This window comes from Crocuta crocuta, unplaced genomic scaffold (genome assembly GCF_008692635.1).
Source record: "Crocuta crocuta isolate KB4526 unplaced genomic scaffold, BGI_CrCroc_1.0 scaffold270, whole genome shotgun sequence".
Lineage (NCBI taxonomy): Eukaryota > Metazoa > Chordata > Mammalia > Carnivora > Hyaenidae > Crocuta > Crocuta crocuta.
In genome coordinates this window covers 3,592,260-3,611,497 of record NW_027527569.1, presented here as the reverse complement: position 1 = coordinate 3,611,497, position 19,238 = coordinate 3,592,260, and the positions used below count along the sequence as shown (strand labels likewise).

At 39.4% G+C, this 19,238-nt stretch overlaps 1 pseudogene; it reads right to left on the bottom strand.

Moving 5' to 3' along the window:
* Nucleotides 1–158: 158 nt before the first annotated feature.
* On the bottom strand, nt 159–7,550 carry LOC144236843 (homeobox protein OTX2 pseudogene; annotated as a pseudogene).
* Between the last annotated feature and the right edge of the window lie 11,688 nt (nt 7,551–19,238).

Below are 19,238 nucleotides of genomic sequence, written 5' to 3'. Positions count from 1 at the left end.
TAAGGCCCTTCATTTTTCCTTCTATGCCTCCGGGAACATTGATCAGAAGATGAGTCTGAGCATCATCCCATTTAACTCTTTTAACCAATGCCTGGCTAAAACTGGAATGTCCAGCCCACCACATTTAAAAATCACCCACAAAAAGGTTCTACAGATCTTCACAAAACCTGGAATTTCCACGAGGATGTCTGATCTTTATAATCCAAGCAGTCAGCATTGAAGTTAAGCTTCCAGGAGGCAGTTTGGTCCTTATAATCCAAACAATCAGTGGTTGAGTTAAAACCCAAGCTTGAGGCTCCATATCCCTGGGTGGAAAGAGAAGCTGGGGACTGATTGAGGTGGCTGGTGACTGCATTGGTACCCATGGGGCTGAGTGTGGCCCCTGGTCCAGGAAGCTGGTGATGCATAGGGGTCAAATAAGATCCACAGTCCATGCCCCCAAAGTAGGAAGTTGAGCCAGCATATCCTTGACTATAACCTGAAGCCTGAGTATAGGTCATGGGGTAGGACCTCTGCGTGCAGGAAGAGGAGGTGGACAAGGGGTCTGACAGTGGGGAGATGGAAGCTGGGCTCCAGATAGACACAGGAGCACTGCTGCTGGAAATGGCCGGGACTGAGGTGCTAGAGGGGGGAGTGAATTGGCCACTTGTTCCACTCTCTGAACTCACTTCCCGAGCTGGAGAGGTCTTCTTTTTGGCAGGTCTCACTTTGTTTTGACCTCCATTCTGTTGCTGCTGCTGCTGTTGGCGGCACTTAGCTCGTCGATTCTTAAACCACACCTGCACCCTGGACTCGGGCAAGTAGATTTTCAGCGCCACCTCCTCCCGCATGAAGATGTCTGGGTACCGGGTCTTAGCAAAGAGAGCTTCCAGCACGTCTAGCTGTGCCCGTGTGAACGTCGTCCTCTCCCGGCGTTGTTTCCGGGGAGTGGAAAAAAAATCCACTCCGTGAAGTCAAAGGATCCCCGAGGACCCACAGCTCGGATTGATGGGGCGACATCTCGATCCTGCTCGAGATCTTGGTTTTTAGAGCCTTTCTTCCTCCATCTTTAAAATGGGGGCATATTTCCTACTTCTATGAGGATTTTAAAAAGTAGATCTGACCGGAAAGGAAAGCACCCGTACCCAGGGTAAATCACACATCTAGGGATTAGAGGCATGAGGCCTGGAGGTCACAGGGGAAGCCCCAGGAGAGGCCCGGAGAATTTACGAGGAGAAACCCAGTTTCTCGAAGAGGGCCCTTCGAGGAACTGGGCTTCAAGATAGGGGCGGAGGCAGTAACCTCCCTCGAGGGGCTCCGAAGTGTGTCCCCCAGTCCCTCCCATTAAGAATCAAGCATAGCAGGTTTTAAAGTGTGGGTTTTCCCCACCTTATCTCCTGCCCCTGCCCCAGTTATCTTTCTGAAAAATCTTTTAACTTTTGTTAGTTGCAAAATAGATCTTCACTAAGGAGGGCACTTGGTTTTCCTGGCTATTCCTTGCACAAATGGAGAAGTAGCAATCTTTGCCTGTGTACACCAGTTGTGGCTTTTGGTTTCCATGATCTTCTGTGCCATCTGCCTGCAGTCCAGCAGCGCCAAAGTACTAACCCCCACCGAGTTGACCTAATGTCCCTTTCAAGTTTATTGAGTTACAGTGTGTATTTGACATTACTGAAAGTTTAAAAAAAGTTTTCTAAATCTCCAATACCTTTTAGTAAATGTCTTGCTTAATTAGGAGAATCCAGTGGGTAGAATCTGCTACTTTGACTTTGGGTTCATTTTCTAGAAAAACCTTGAGCTACTCTCATCTTGACAGAAGTTGCTTGGGATATAGTAAAAGTTATTTTCTGTATAATTTATGTGTTTTTAGCCCATAGGGAACCAGGACTTTCATCTCCTTAGGAACCTTCCATTGGCTTATGTTGTTTTAGTGGGTTAAACCAATAATTCCATGGGGCCTGTGAACTCATATGAGTCCTTTTCCCATCCTTCTGTTGTAAAGAACTTTTGGAGCAAGAGCTTGTCAGAAATGTGACTGGTAACAGGCTCTTGAGAATACCTAGCCGCTCATCAGCTGTGAGTTTAGGTCACATGGTTCTTTGTGAAAGTCTTTAGCTGGTGACAGAAACCATCTTCCTGTTAACCTGTCCTTCCACTGGGGTCAGGTGACAGGTTAGCTACTGAAGAAATGATTCTCTTGAGTAGAAATGACAGAATGTTTCCACCGGGAAGTAGAGAAGTTGGAGGGTAGGTAACTATAGCTGCAAGAGGCTTGAGATGAGAGATGGTGAATGTCTGATGGTATTTACATGGCACCCTTAGGTATTGGTGGTATGGCTTCATAGGGGGTACACAACAGAAAAATGCAATTTTTATTAATAAATGCTTTATAGGGGAAAATCCTCCTCTTGGTGGGAAGTTGTACTCCCTGACCTAAAAGATCTTTTTCCAAATCAATTCATCTGATTAAATGAAGGTTTATGAATTGTGAGGAAATATATGTAGAGATTACACCTCCAGCAGTGGAAGATCAAAAGAAGATCAACTAGTCTTTTATTTATTTAAAATAAAAAAATGTTTATTTATTTTTAAGAGGGAGAGACAGAATGCAAGGAGGGGAGGGGCAGAGAGAGAAGGGAGACATAGAACACAAAGCAGGCTCCAGGCTCTGAGCTGCCAGCACAGAGCCTGACGTGGGGCTTGGACTCACAAGCCGCGAGATCATGACCTGAGCCAAAGTTGGACACCAAACCTACTTAGCCACCCAGGCACCCCCAAAAAGCCTTTTAAAATCTATTCTTTAGTAGAAAGCAGTTAGAGTCCAGTACAACAAACAACAACAACACACACAGACAAGATTTGAATTCGGAAAGATCTAAAATCAAATTCCTGTCTTGTTTCTCTCTGCATAATGTTGTGCAATTTGCCTAACCTCTCTGATCAGTTTTCTTATCTACAAAAATGAGACAATAATAATCTTATAGTGCTTTTAAAAATATTAGATAAAAGAACATAAGTGAGAGGTATATAGTAGACTACAAATGGTAATTTTAATTATTATTATAGAGTTCCTATAAATAGGAAGAGACCAAAAGTCAAGGAACAGGTAGATGAGAACAGAAAAATTTAACTATAGAATCAAGAATTTCCTTAAAATAGAAAGCACATTAAAATTCATGTTAAAGTAAGATGAACAGTAGTTATAAGCAACAAAGTCCATTGGTGGGGGGAATGAAAGGAGAATGGGCGTTGTTCCTTGATTAGGGTGAGGGGCTCCACTCTGGCCCTCCAGGGAGGGGCCTGCGTCTCCAAAGGGCAGCCTGGCTCCGCCCTTCGGCGGAGGGAACATGTCACCTGGAGGTCATGATGAGTGGGAATTCACTAATGCGCAGGCTCTGTGAACTCCTATTTCCCTTCCCAGACATTTTTTTTTTAATTTTTTTTTTTATGTTTTACTTATTTCTAGGAGAGAGAGAGAGACAGACAGCGTGAGCAGGGGAGGGTCAGAGAGAGAGGGAGTGACAGACTCTGAAACAGGCTCCAGGCTCTGAGCTGGCAGTCAGCACAGAGCCCGACGCGGGGCTCGAACCCACGAACCGCGAGATCATGACCTAAGTGAAAGTCGGACGCCTAACCGACTAAGCCACCCAGGCGCCCCTCCCTTCCCAGACATTTTAAGAGTCTGGCAACCAGGAGCTTCTCTTTGGTTAGTAGGAAGGCTTGAAAGAATATTCTTAGAGTCTAATTACAGGAATTTGGTTCCATTTGCAAACAGCCAGTAGTTAAGGAAGGGTCTAATAGTTCAGATGGTAGGAGCAATATAACTTAACTCTTTCATAAATATTTTCATGATGTTGCAAATTTTGCACAGGTGATACTTGATCATAGTACGATATGGCCCAGATTTACATGCTGTGGCCGCTCTCATGAGTCTATATCATTACAGATCCATTTTCCTTTCCTTTATATTTGAGATGTTAATTCCCCATTCCCATAAAAAAGCATATTCACTTTCGCTGTTTCTAGGACCAAGGATTTGATCATTTGTCTCCAATTTATATTTAAAATGCACTTGAAGTGTCACCGTCAAACTTGCCCCTGTCCTCACTGATCTCTCCTTCCCTTGGACCACATAAGTTAGCATGATGGCTAATTCCTGCATATGGGTTATTTTTCTCTCCCTGACTAGACTGTAAATGTACAAGCTGGGTTTACAGCACCTACTTTTTTGTATTTACCATAACATACATTATTAGAGGTGCTCAGTAAATACTGATTATATGATTTCAGCACAAATGTTAAAATTACAGTATCCTGACATGGAATAAGTTAATTTATTGAATAAGCATAAAAGTAACATAAAAGAAAGTATGAACATAACATTTATTTTTTATTTTAGTTTTATTTTGTGTGGATTTTATTTGGATTGGTTTTTAATTAGTTAAGCATGAAAATGATCTGTTTTTCAAAAGTCTTGGTAAGAAAGGACTCCAACATGGCTCTTTTACATCTTTACCAGATAAAGTTTATTTTGGGGGGGGGTGGTGGAGTAGTAGTATAAGCTTTTTAATTTAATATACGTATTTTATTTTATTTTTTAATTTTTTAAATAGCTTATTGTCAAGTTGGTTTCCATATAATACCCAGTGCTCATCCCCACAAGTGCCCTCCTCCATGCCCATCACCTCCCTTCCCCTGTTCTTATTTAAAAACATTACATTATTCGAGGAGTACTGCTACTTGTTTTTAAGGAAAGAGATTCATGACTAGGTTGCATTACATCCACTAGATGGCAGGCGGTTGCTAGAGAAAGGAGAAAGGGAACAAGAATTATATTTTGGGGGATTGGTATATTTCCACTGAGCTGTCTCAGTCAACAGCGCTTGCCAATAACTCCTTAATTTCTATAAAGTTCTTCAGTGGTAGCTTTCCAGAGATTTTAAAAGTGATTGCAAAACATTCCATGAAATATACAGGCCAGATATTTTTCCACTACCACAACTGACTCTAGACTGACCTTTTTTCCCCCCCAATTTTCTTAAACCATAAGTGGTGTCCTCACCTACCATGGAGGTTAAAATAAACTATAATGAGAAGAAATATATTATTCAGAGATGGAGAAATTACACAAATTCTTACTTAAAAGAAATCTGCAGTTTAAATTTTGCTTAAGAACTATTAGCTTTTAGGGGCATCTGAGTGGCTCAGTCAGTTGAGCATCTGGCTTCAGCTCAGGTCATGACCTCAGAGTTTGGTCGTTGTAGTCCCATATGGGGCTCATTGCTGTCAGCGCAGAGACTACTTTGAATCCTCTGGCCCTACCCCTAACCCCTGTCCCGCTTGTTCTCTCTCTCTCTCTCCCTCCCTCCTTCTCTCTCAGAAATAAATAAACATAAGAAAGTTAAGAACTATTAGTTTTTAAAGCTATGGAGTGAAATACAGTTTTGTTTATTGTATCTAAGGGCTCTTTGAGAGAGCTTGGAGGACACTGTCTCACGTTTATCGACACTTCCACCTGATATGTGCTGTGAAATGTTTGAGATGATCATAAACTCCATTGGAAAACTCTCCATTCCACACATATGCTCACCTCCCAGAGTCATGAGAAATGTATGTTAGTGTTTGTACCTCTTCATTGGCCTGGCCAGGCTCCCTGAATCCTAGTTATGTGTATTTTTTTTCTTTTTTTGCTACATTTTTCATAAGGGGTCAGTCTTCTATGGATGCTGAAAAGATTCAGAGAAGAATTGAAAATTTCTACTTGTACCTCTAAGTTAAGGAGACTGAATGAGGCCAGTTCAACTGTGTGCCCATAGCTTCGTTAAAAGCATGGATTTTTCCATCACTATGACTGAGATCTGAGGTAAATTAATTAATTCAACAATTAATTTATGGCATTCAGAGTTATTCATTAGAATTTATATATATGTTGTGTCTAAAAACCCACTACATAGATATTATTGTCTATGGACTGATCACAGGGTTTATATTTTCATCATCATTCACAACAATATTTGGTTTAGTTAGTTGAAAACAAGCATCTCTAATAATGGGTAAATAAGTCTTTTGAAATGTTAGACTTAAGAGGATTTGACATAATACTAGACTCTCCTCTTCAGACAAATTTTGAATATCGTGAGGACAAAATGAATAGCATATGTATCACATGCCTCTGAGATCCAAATGAGGAGTGTGTGCCTGGGGTTAAAGGAGTTCCTCACCCAAGGGCAGTACCTGTGTCTTATCGTCCTCAGCTAGGAAGGATTTTGGGTGGCTATGAAGAGATGATCATAAGGCCACGATCATAGACTTGGCCGAGTCCCCTTCCCCCTCATAAATTAACCAACACTACTTAATTATACTTTGTGTATTTAATATCGATTTTTTCAATATATACTTTATTTTTTCCCTACAAACTCTATGATGTAATATCCAAGAGAACAAGACTAACTTGTGATTACAACTATTACTGTGTTTGTACATGGACCTAATAAGGAGGCTTTGTCTAGGCCACAAGCTGATGCTTGCCTTTGGCAAAAAATTTAGCCTAAGAAAATACATGGAGTGAAAATTAATTAACTTATTTGTTCTTCAGTAAATATTTACTTAACGCCTAATATTGCCAAAACAAAACAGTTCCTCGAAAGAAATAGAAGGCAAAGAGCTCAAAATTCTTGCAGCAGAGTCCTACCCTGTCCTCAAGAGTTTTTGCTACCACTAGAAATAACCTCACTATTAAGAATTGGCTGGTTCAGTCTGTGCTTTTTTTTTTTTTAAGGATTACTTTACAACCACCCTGTTTGCTCACGCTGCTCATTCAAAATGTGCATTCCTAGCATTCAGCATAGTCCTGTCACTTTGTGGGTGCTAACAAAGGAATGAATGTGCTTGAAATGGATGTTGATTCTTTTATTCGTATTCTGATTTTTTCATTAGAAGTCCAATTATGTCTTGCTTTCTTTATTTTGTTTGTATTTCATTAACCAAATTCTGTTTTGGGTAACATCTCCCTGGATGCTCTGAAGCCTAATTTGAAATTCTTTTTATGATAGCTACTTCAGGGGCGCCTGGGTGGTAGAGTGGATTAAGCATCTGATTCTTGAGCTTAGCTCAGGTTTTGATCTCAGGGTCATGAGTTCAAGCCCTGTGTCGGGTGTGGAGCCTAATTAAAATAAAAATAAAAATAAAAAAGCTACTTCGGTGATTTTCAAATTGGCTTTCTGCCTTAAATACCTGGGAAGATTATCACATCTTCCTAGGTTGCCTAAGAGTATAGGTTCCCTGTTATCTGAAAGTAGAGTATTTCTGTGAAACCTTTTATAAGTCAAAATGGTGTAAGGTAAAGAAACAATTACCATTAATTTATATGGAAAATCTTTTAAGCATCCCCAGACCCTTAGGCTTTTCCAAACCTTAGGACACATGTTGCTAATGAATGCATAAAATAAATTAAGATAAAGCACCACATGCTCACAGGTATTCAAAGCTGTGGCCATTTGATGCTGAGAAGCTGAGTGTAGTTCCCGGGGGAGGAGCTTGGTGGCGCCACTCTTGCTGCTTATGCTGCACATTCGCTCTATAATGGCTCCCAGCAACACACACGCTAAACGTTATTTTCACTTTTTGCAAAAGCAAAAATCCTCTTTGGGTTTGTTTTGGTGACTGAAAACAGGTACTGATATAGGTCTTTTGTAAAAGTGAAGTGGTACAATGTGAACTTTGGAAAGCGGGGGGAATATCTGTAATTGGTTGTTTACAAATCAGGACCCTTTGGAGAATGCGAGGGCATTTAATTAATAATTATGCCAGATAATAGGTGGAAATTGGAAAAGTCCTTGGCACACTAGGAAGTATGATCACCCTACCTAATAGCCCGTTTTTGGCTTGGCTTAATAGTGTACTTTCTGCTCATATTTGGGAATAAAAACGTTTAGAGTATCAGTTTCAATGTAGGTGATGATCTCACAAAAGACTTTCTGACTTTTAAAAAAAAGTTTATTTATTAATTGTGTGTGTGTGTGTGTGTGTGAGAGAGAGAGAGAGAGAGAGAGAGAAATGCATGCACGTGGAGGAGAGGCAGATAAAGAGGGAGAGAGAGAATCCCATGCAGGCTTTGTGCTATCAATGTAGAGCCTGCCATGGGTCTTGGTCCCATGAACTGTGGGACTCAATCCCATGAACTGAGAGATCATGACCTGAGCTGAGATCAAGAGTCAGATGCTTGAGCTACCTAGGTGCCCCTCTGACTTTTCTTTTCAGCTCATCAGAAGTCTCAGTAATAAGCATGATTGATTTTTCTTTTTAATGGCTTTACTGAGGTAGAATTTGCATAGAACAACTACATATTTAAAGTGTACCAGTTGATAAGGTTTGCCATCTGTGTGGCCCTTGAGACTGTCACCACAATCAAGATAATGAATTTATCCATTGCTCCCCAAAGTAGTTCTCCCTCTTATCTCTCTCCCACAGCCCCAGGCAACCACTGATCTGCTTTATGTCACTATAGATTATTTTGTATTTTCTAGAACTTTGTATAAATGGAATCATACAGTATATTATCTTTTTGTTGTTGTTGTGTTCTTCTGGTTTCTTGGAGATTCTTCTATGTTGTTGTATTTCTTTTTTGTTGAGTCGTATTCCATTGTATAGATATTACACAATTTGTGGAATGTGGAATAAATGTGGAATGTGGAATCCATGGAATGTGGAATGGATTCCACATTCACTCACCTATGGATGGCCATTTGTGTCTTTTCCAGCTTTTAGTTATTACAAATAAAGTTGCTATGAACATTTGCATACACATCCTTTTATGGAAGGATACTTTCACTTCTCTTGAATAAGTAGTAGTAGAATGGATGGATTATATGAAAGGTTTATTTTTAATTTTTAAGAAGCTGCCAAACTGTTCCAAAGTGATTGTACCAGTTTGCATTCCCCTTAACAGTGTATAAGAGTTCTAGTTTCTCCATACCTTTGCCAACACTTGGTATAGTCAGTATTTTTCAGTTTTAACTATTGTAATAAATGTGTAGCAATTTTAATTTTCATTTCCCTAATAACTACTGATGTCAAATATCTTTTAATGTACTTATTTGTCATCCATATATCCTCTTTGGTGAAGTTTCTGTTCAGTTATTTTTGCCTTTTATTGGATTGTTTGTTTTCTTATTATTGAGCTTTGAGAGTTTTAAAAAATACATATTTAGAACATAAGTTTTTAATCAGATGTATAATATGAAAACATTTCTAGTCTGTAACTTTTCTTGTCATTTGCTTAACAAACTCTTTTGAAGAGCAGAAATGTAAATTAAAAATCTTTTTTTCAATGTTTTACTTATTTTGAGACAGAACATGCATGGAGGAGGGGCAGAGAGAGAGGGAGACACAGAATCAGAAGCAGGCTCCAGGCTCTGAGCTGTCAGTGCAGAGCTCGATGAGGGGCTTGACCTGATCCTAAATCAGACAGTCAACTGACTAAGCCATCCAGGTGCCCCACAGAAGTCTAAATTTTGATGAAGCTCAACAAACTAATCTTTTTTCTATGAATCATGCTTATCTTATTGTATCAAAGAAACTTTTTCTTAACCCAAGATGAGTTATTGATTTTTAACCAAGATTGATCAGGATGAATTTAAAAGAAATAAAAACTGGTATTAGAACATTGGAACATCCAGTCTTCCCAACTTACATGATGGATATTATTTTATTCTGGTATCACTTCTAGAGGAGTTTGGAAGTTAGTAACGTAGTTCTTTCTGTTTTTAATATGTAACATGATTGAGTCTCACTTATTTAAAACACAAGCTGATCAGAGCTCCTTAATTAAAGTTATGGCCATGAATGGATAGCCAGATTTTGAAGGCAAAACAAGTTAGTCACATCTTCACGACAGTGCTCTCTCCCTATCCCAGTTAGCAACTTCTGTAGCTCTCAGGTAAACTCCAAGTCAGCCTCTGTGACTCCCTGGAATTCATCCATGACTCCATTTTTTTAAGGCACTTTTCTAGTTTAACCATCATCTTTTGTGGAACTATGGAACTGTTGTCAACTGCACTTCTCATATGGTACCTTCAACCTATCCAGATGCCATAATCATCTTCTAAAACACAAATGTGATCATGCCATGTTCTTGTTTGCAATTTTCCCGAGGATCTCCTATATCTTTAGAATAAAACCCAAGCTCCTTAATGTGCAGCATAATTTGAGTGATCATACATCTTAATTTAAATTATTGTTATTCTGTGTTTATTAATAGCAACTCCATTCTATTTCCAAAGTGTCCTGGTTTCCTTGGTAACGTATATGGTTGCTCTGCTTATAACACCTCCATTGTTTTGCATTCTGATTAAACTAAATCCCTTTCAGTTCATGTGTAGCACTCACTACTGGGCTTTTGGGCACTCTCTTCTTTCTGCTAAGCTTACCCTTTTGGCTGACTCATTCCTATTTCTCCAGTCCATCCCTCAGGTGTTAGCCTGCATTAAACTTCTTCTATAAAGCCTTACCTGATACACCATGTGTTCTTTTTGGGCCTCCTGTCATTCTTTCATGGTAGCATTTAACAACCATTGTAACAATTTGTTCACTTGCTTATGCATCCCAGTAGACTATAAGCTACTGGGTGGGGAATTCTATGTCCCTACTCTAATATATCTAGCACATGAACAGTTAGCTATTAAACAAATAGTTACTGATCACCTCCTCTACATATTAAGGTTTGGAGGCAATGATATGTACCATTCGCTCCTGGAAACACCTGATCTGGAGCAAGTAAACCTAGAGAACCCATTATGGTCTAAATAAATGAGTTGCTTATATAGAAATAAAAAATCCTCTAAGGACTGAGTAAAGAAACCCTCTGGTGGTAAATGTCCAAGTGTGAGATTTAAGTGTTCTATAACATACCTCCTGAGTTCTTGCTTTTCTTTGTGGCATCTATCACTTTGATTTTTACAGTTCTTGACCCTCATAATTAGTTTTTTTTGTCCTAAATATGAAAAAATATTGCTTTTTTATACTCAGCTAAAAGAGAATAGAATTATTTTCTAATGGGTGATACAAAGAACCATGACAATTTAAAGAAATGAAAAACCAGGAGGGATTAGCAATAACCACAAAAATTGCAAACATTATAAAAATAAGCAAGTCCTCAGAATACAGTTTTTAACATTGTGACCCAAGAAAAGCATCAGTAAATTGGACTGTACTTCACACTCCATAATGCCTTTATCCTAAGATAAGGACTTAGTCTAGCCCCAAATAAGGTGCTATACATTTGCCTATGCCTGAATTCCTTTCCTCCAAGTCCTTATCTGTTCATGGTGAAGCCCTTGAGATTATCTTGTTTCCTTAGCATCTGGAAAATACTCAATTTGGATACCTGACTGAATTTAAGAGCAAATACCAACTTATTTAAGCTGAGTCTTTTTCCTTATCCAACTTTCCTTGCTGAGAATTTCCCTCTTAGACTTGGTTCCTGGTATAAGATGAATCCACAATACCTTTGGGCACCATTAGGTGATCCTAGTCTTCCTAGTTCAAGGTTTTAGTTCTGTATTCTGAAATGTGGAGTACCAGATCATCAAATGAGTCTTTTAGCATACATACATACATACATACATACATACATACAATATGCCAGAGAGAAACCCTGCCCAAATTCACAACTTATATTGAAAAAATATAATAGTCTTTATTATGCCATAATCACAATTTGCACAAAGCAAGATTGAAACTAATCATTGCTATGATTTAATATCTACACTTAAACTTTGGATTTGCTTGTATGACCTGCAGAATCAGGTAGGATATTTTAGAACAGTAGATCTCCAACTGTGATCCCTGGACAAGCAGTATCAGCATCATCTGGGAACTTGTTAGAAAGGCAGATTCTTTTTTTTTTTTTAATGTTTTATTTATTTCTAGGAGAGAGAGAGAGAGAGAGCGTGAGCAGGGGAGGGTCAGAGAGAGAGGGAGTCACAGACTGAAACAGGCTCCAGGCTCTGAGCTGGCAGTCAGCACAGAGCCCGACGCGGGGCTCAAACCCACGAGCCGGGAGATCATGACCTAAGCGAAAGTCGGACGCTGAACCGACTAAGCCACCCAGGCGCCCCTAGAAAGGCAGATTCTTGAACTCCATTTCAGACCTCTTGAATCAGAACTCTGAAGACAGGACCTAGAAATCCTTCAGGGCAGTCTGAAACACTTTAAAATTTGAGAACTGCTGTTGTAGGAGTATCACCTCCAGTTTAGAATCATATATAGAGAGTTGATTCTATCGAAAGATCACGTGCTTTGGTAATAGGTACAACATTGAATACAATAGCAACTGGTGAAACTTCGTCTCTTCCAGCAAGTTTCTGTGTGCCCATTAAGCAATTTTCCATTGCCAATAGATTTGGCAGGAATGGAGTAAAGTTGAAGGAGATAGATCACAATCTCTGAATCAGTAAATAAATTAAAGTTCCCCTGTAATTGTTGAGTTGCAGCCAGGAAAAAAGAAAAGGGAAAAGCTAAAAACAAAACAAAACACAACTCCCCCAAATCTGATCAAAAATACAAGTGGACAGGAGCTGGGCACTCCTTAGAATAGAATGTTTATAGGCTCTGGGCACAGAGAAAGCCCTTACTCAACATATGTTACAAGTTGTGAGTACTAATTCTATCCATATTTGCCGTTCATTTATGTGGCATTCATTTGTGGCTGGGTCTGTGTTACAGGTGCCCTGTGTTCCAGAGAATGGAGATCTAAGGAATTAACAGGAATTCACTTCTCAGGATTTCATAAATGTATAGCCAAGAGATGAAATGTCTCTTTGGTATCACCATTTTTTTTTCTATGAACAAGGCACCTAGGTTTCTCAGGGAAGATACTCCCTTCAAATAACAGCAACAACAACAACAACAATAACAACAACAACAACAACAAAATTCCTGTGTAAGTTACCTAACAACTGCCTTGAAGTTGTCAATATTCTTAACATGTGTTTTTCCATAAATCATTGTAGATCACATGGGTTATTACTCCGGGGACAAATTCAGCATTGCTTTACTTTGCCAAGGATTTTGAGTTGGTGATTGCTGATGTATATTTCACATTGCAATTAGCATAAGTTTGCCCTGGTCAAGCATGACCACAAAGTTGTCAGAGGCAGGAGACTGGGAATGTGCAGTGGGTGTCCTGACTTGTCCTAAGTGACCTGGCAGAAGGAAACACACTTTTTTCCATCAGTTGCCTATTGTATTCCACCATATCCCATCCCATCTGGGATATAGAATCATTTTGGCTTCTAAAACTGGTGTTTCATCTGGAAACCAAGTTTTCCTTCATCCAACCGCTTATGTTAGGATTCGTGTGAAGAGTCATCTGGGATCCTACTTTATTGACCTGAATACACTGGGTCCATTCCAACATATGTTGCTGCCATCGATTTTTTTCCTTCAAGTCTTAGCATTACATTTGGGAATTAGAAAAATGTTAGATTATTATAGGAAAGCATCTTTATGAGTGCCGTATATGAAAAATGCATTTGGATGACTGTTTTTCAAGTGGTGCCCTTCAAGCTCCAGACATGTTCTAAGCGTATGCTTGGTAACATGTCATCTCTCACCCATATATCTGGGTTTCCTGGGACTTCTTCAGCTGACTGCGTACCATTTCATTCTAGGAGTCTGTCAGTTTCCCCCTGGAGTGTTCTGGAGGCATCAGATCCAAATCCATCCTTTATTTTTGTTTGTTTCTAGATGTCATGAAATGCAGTGTCAGGACCAATATGTTTTTAAAACCTGTAAGTTATCCTGGCACAGCAGTAATTAAAAAAGAGTACAGTCAGATCCACATAAATTAGTTGTCAAATGGGACAAATAGCCATGAATTCCTGGGATGTTTACCTTCCCCAGAACTTTATTTTGGTGCCATCTGCTTTGAGGACAATGTCTTGTGGTGAGGTGTCTGTTGGATTAGCAGGCAGCAGATCTGGTTTCTAGTTTTGGTTCTTTGACCAACAGGCTGTGTGAATTTGAGTGAGACAATTTCTTCTCTGTGAGCCAGTTTCTTCATTTAGAAACTAACGGTTGGGACTCAATTTTTAAAACCTTTCAGCTTAGGTAGTATAGGAATCTTACTAGTGCTATTGAATGGATATTAATAATGAGTCCCATTTTCATTTTGCGATAATCCTCTCCCCTTACCTCATCAGAAGAACTTGATGGAGGGAAAAGGCAGGTTGCAGGTCAGAAAGAAAAGAGGATTGTTGATGGAGTATTTACAAGCTGTATCAGTTTCTGGCTGCCCTAGCACATCTTGGGGCTTAATGTCAAGTGATTTATCTTCTAGCATCAGTGGAGTTCTTGAGACAGTGGGAACCAAGCCAGAAAGCCATCAAGAGCTCCATCCTCACCATCCTTGGGGGGGAGAGTGGGTGGGTAGGTAAGTGAGAGTTATCTGAATTACTGTTCCTAATTTTGGAATCTGCTGGTCTTGTGGAAGTTCTGGGTTTACTGGCTTTATTTTTCCACTCCTAGGCTTCTTCTTTGTTTCTTGAGAATGACCCAGTTTTCCACCCTTGGACTAGAAGACCTTGACTTTCTACAGAGCTATTGTAAACTTACTAGTTCTGTCTATAACAGATACTGAGTTCTGGGTCCCCACATGCCCAGCCGCTGTCTGACATCTGACTTCACAGGGAATGGACCTTAACTCATCATGATGCTTTCACCAACCAGACTCAAAGTATATATGCATACTGCAGACTTCTGATGTTAGCTTCTTTTCTTATATTGATCCTTTGGATTTGGACATCAGTCTTGATTGAGCCAAAGATTTATATATCCTCTTTCTTTGCAATTTGGACTTCAGATCACCATTGACTCATAACTCAGGCTCTAGCTCCATCCTACAGCTCAGTTTTTCCTATGGACTACCATTGAAATCTTAGAATTTCTGCCTGGTGAACCATAAGGAACTGTTGTTTGACAAATAGGAAAATGAGCTATCATGTTACTGACAGTTTTGGGATTGTGCAGTAGAGTCTTTAAAGGGTCTTAGTTGTTTGGCGTATATTTCCCCTGGAAATCTGTAAGTGTTCCAGAACCAAAATATTTAGAACTAGAGCTGACCGCATCAACAGAAATGCTTCCACATATTTCTTGTCTTTAATAGGTAATAAGTGCATAGCAAATTGCTCTGCCAGAACTAGTGGGGAAGTTAATTAATCGCCTGTTTGTAACACATGGAGTCATTTTTGAGTGGCCTTGATTTATTTGTTCAAAAATAACCCCAAAGATGGATTGCACATTAGATTTACTACCTACAATTTTGTAGCTTGTAGATTACTTTGGTGGGGAGCAGTCACTAATTTAATAATTTAGAAACGATTTTGGAATCGTTGAGTGAAAATAAAGTTCTTTGACTCTGCTTTATGAACTCAGATTTTGGGGGAAGTATTTATGAGTTTGACCAGCAGGAGCTTTTGATCCCCATTAGTGGTCACAGCTGCTCACTGTGAACGTGGCAAGCTTGCTGCAATGAAATGTTGCTGCCTAATAGCTTATTTGTCAGGTCAAAAGGTATGAGACAAGAGCACAAGATGTTTTTGAATATTTGGAAATTCCTAGGGAAGATAATTTTACTCCAAATGGTATAAATTTTAAAAAAGAAAAAAAACGGGGCGCCTGGGTGGCTCAGTGGGTTAAGTGTCCGTCCGACTTTGGCTCAGGTCATGATCTCACCATCCATGAGCTTGAGCCCCACATCAGGCTCTATGCCAATGGCTCAGAGTCTGGAGCCTGCCTCGGATTCTGTGTCTCCCTGTGTCTCTGCCTCTTCCTCACTCACACTCTGTCTCTCTCTCAAAAATAATATAAAAACATTAAAAAAATTAAAAAAGAAAAAGTGATTTTGCTATTTGAAATAATTATTTGGGCATCATTGTTTTGATTTGACTAGCTCTTTGGGTCATTGCTAAGGCCAACTTTTTTATAATAGAGGCCCCAATATGGTGTGTAAGTAGGAGTGTTCTAGACCATAGAGGTTTGCTAGACCAGCAGAACTGATTTCAGGGAATTATAGAGGGTTAAAGCTTCAGATGTCCTGGAAATCATTTAAACCAGCTCTTTGTTTTAAAGTTGAAGGAATTAAGACTCAGGAGATTAAAGGAGCTAATTAAGGCCACACGTATTTTTAACAGAAGAAATGGTTGTAGAATCTAAGACTCCTGATTCCCAGTTTAATTATCTTTCTACCATATGCCGGAAAGGATTAGAACCAAACAGAAAAAGAAAACAAAAAAACAAAAAAACAAAAAACCAAGAGCTATAACATGGCTTTCATAGGTGCTTTTTAATGGATTTCTGGGAATGAAGCTGCGATGCATAACATTTCAAAGGGGTTTTGCTCAGCTACTTTGCAGCTTATTGCCCTTCTCTGAGATGCATCTACAGCAGCCGGGAGTTGGTGTTCCCAGTTTAATAATTTGGCCTCCTTTTAATTTTGTGCATAATTAAAATAGATGTTTCCTTTGGAGTTAGGGGTTGGCTTTTTTCTTTTCTTCCTGTCAGTTTATGGAACTGAGGCCAGATAAATGAGCTTAAATGAATTATGCAAAGTTTTTGTGAAATGGGGGGTCTATCCCACATGCTGAGAAAACGTGCTTTTGCCTTCTTGTCTGGTGGCTGTGTGTATTTAATTATGTGCAGAATGCTCTATTGGGAGAAACTTGGACTGGATGCATTCCCCTTAGGAAAGGCCTGCTGGTGACAGTGCTACCCTTGAGCCCAGGCAAAGCTAGGAAGCTGGGCACGGCACACAGAGGCGAGTGAGCTGCTGGCACCAGGCCTCTAGAGGGCAGTGCTACCTTGTCAGTCAGTCACTGAGCTCCGTGTCTAAGGCTACACGGGATAAACAGTACTGGAAGTCTTGGACATCCCCTTTTCCTGGAGTTCTAGACGTAGAAGGATAATTATGCTGTGGATTGATACTCCTTTGAGTCTGGATGTCCTGGACTCACTTTGCTGTTCTAATCTTTATAGTGTAGAGAAAAGGGCATGACAGAATCAGCACATCTGGTATCTCATCTTAGTTCTGTTACTGATTAATTGTGTGCCTTTAGGTCTCTGGCTTCAGTTTCTTCATCTGAAAAATTAAGCGTTCTGATATTTCTTTTCTAAAATCTATGAGTCAGCTGGTTCTTTTTTTCTGCCCCATTTTCCTGTGCCCAATCAATGCTCAATTTCATCCTAGGGCTTACCTCTGACTTTTTAAGAGGTATTAGGATAGCCTCTCCATAAATAAATCTCCCCCTTCTGTCTTGGCAACCAGGTCCAGTTTTTCTTCCAGGAATTTTTCTTGCAACATCACCCTTCTAAAGTAGCTGTGGTCTACCAAGGCTTGCCAAAATAGCTTATTAGCAAAAATGCTTAGTGACCTTTGTTACGGCTTGAATTGTATCCCTCTCCCCCAATTCATATATTGAAGTCCTAACCTCTACAGAGTGTGTGATCTTATTTGGAAATTGGGTGGTTGCAGATGTGATTAGGATGGGGTCATACAAATTAGAGTGGACTGCTATTCCAATATGACAGGTGTCCTTACAAAGGGGGGAAATTTGGAAACAGACATGCACACAGGCATTTATGCTTCCCCAATACAGGAAACTACCAGAAGCTAGGAACAAATTGTCCTCTAGTGCCTTCAGAAGAAGCACAGTCCCGCTAATACCTTGACTTTGTACTTCCAGTCTCCAAACTATGAGACAATAAATTTATGTCATCTAAGCTGCTCAGTTTGTGGTACTTTGTTATGACAGTTCTTGCAAATGAATACAACTCTAATGGGAATTCAGTTGAGTCACTGGACTATGCGTTGAATGTGGGTTTTCCTACGTGGCTGGGAAATCACTAAGACTTGGTCCTGCCTCTTGCACTGTACTCCATCAAAGTCAACACTACTGGGTTGTTCAAAATAACAGCAAGTTTTATATAACTTGGGACATGTGGTAGATTTAGTAGGAAGAACGCACCCATCCAGAGGTAATATAATTTTTCCTTCTTTAATGTTTGATAACCTTTTTACTACTCCAACTTGAATCGGACTCACAAACGAATAAAATTTGCGGGTGGTTCAGTGTTTCAGAACTGTCTTCAACTTTAAGTAGTACTTGAAATGCAGGAATTCTCATTTACTAAATAAATAAGGCCAAAGTTTGATCTTAAACTGTTCCTAAAAAAAACAGGTCAATTCACAGCTCTAGGTTGTGATAATAACAATGAAGAGAGGAATTAACTGTGGCCACTTCTGTTACTAAGACCTGTCATCTAAGTCTGTCTCCAAGGATATTCCAGAGCCAAAATATACTGAAAAAACGAGGACAGAAATTGTTATCAGGGAGTGGTGGGGGGAGGGAGGTGTGTCATGAAGAGGCTTGATGGAAGGCACATTTCTGCCACATCCACATCTCAGCTGGAATCTAATTAACACGTCTGAAAAAGAGTCATCTGTACATATTCCTTAGTCAAAGGATGGAGTATTTCCTTTAAATAGACATACAGTATACTTCCCAGAAATTTTAGATATTTTGGCAATTATTTGGAAATTGTACAGCTTTGGTTTATATTGTTCAATGTTGTGTGATGCTTCCTGAAGCAGAGATTCACTCTTTCTTCATTTTGTCAGTTACATTCTTCTCTGATTTCTATACCATTTTGGTCCCACATATATCAATAGGTGTTGGTCAAAGCCCAGGAAACTCTTGTCCAGGAGACTAAAGTTGGCATTTTAGTAGATTCAGGTTCTAGGCATAGGTACGCTCTATCTTGTTTTTGTGATTCCTCAACTTTGTTGTTGATCTTGAGATACATTTTCAGTGAATTCCTTTGCCCGGCCAGCAGGGAACAGAAGATTAGCATTATCTCTTTTTTTTGTATGAAAGAGGAAAGATGCTTGTTTCAAAAATACTTCTGACAAGCTACAATCTAATTATCAGAAGAGAGAATGAAGGTAAAAGGTATTTTCCTGCCCTTTTGATAAAACCGACTGGTGGCTCAAGAATGTTTGTCTTTAGCCTACTGCTTATTCTACTTTAGAGATTCAAAGGACAGAAATTTTAAATTTTATTATTTTCCATACTAAGCTTAATTTTAAATTTTCTAGCAGTAATAGCAAATGAAAATATCAATATTATGAACTTCCATTTTTTAGTAGAAAGAAGCAGACCATTTCATCAAGCGAGGATTAAGTAACCAACCTTGGTGTATTGGAA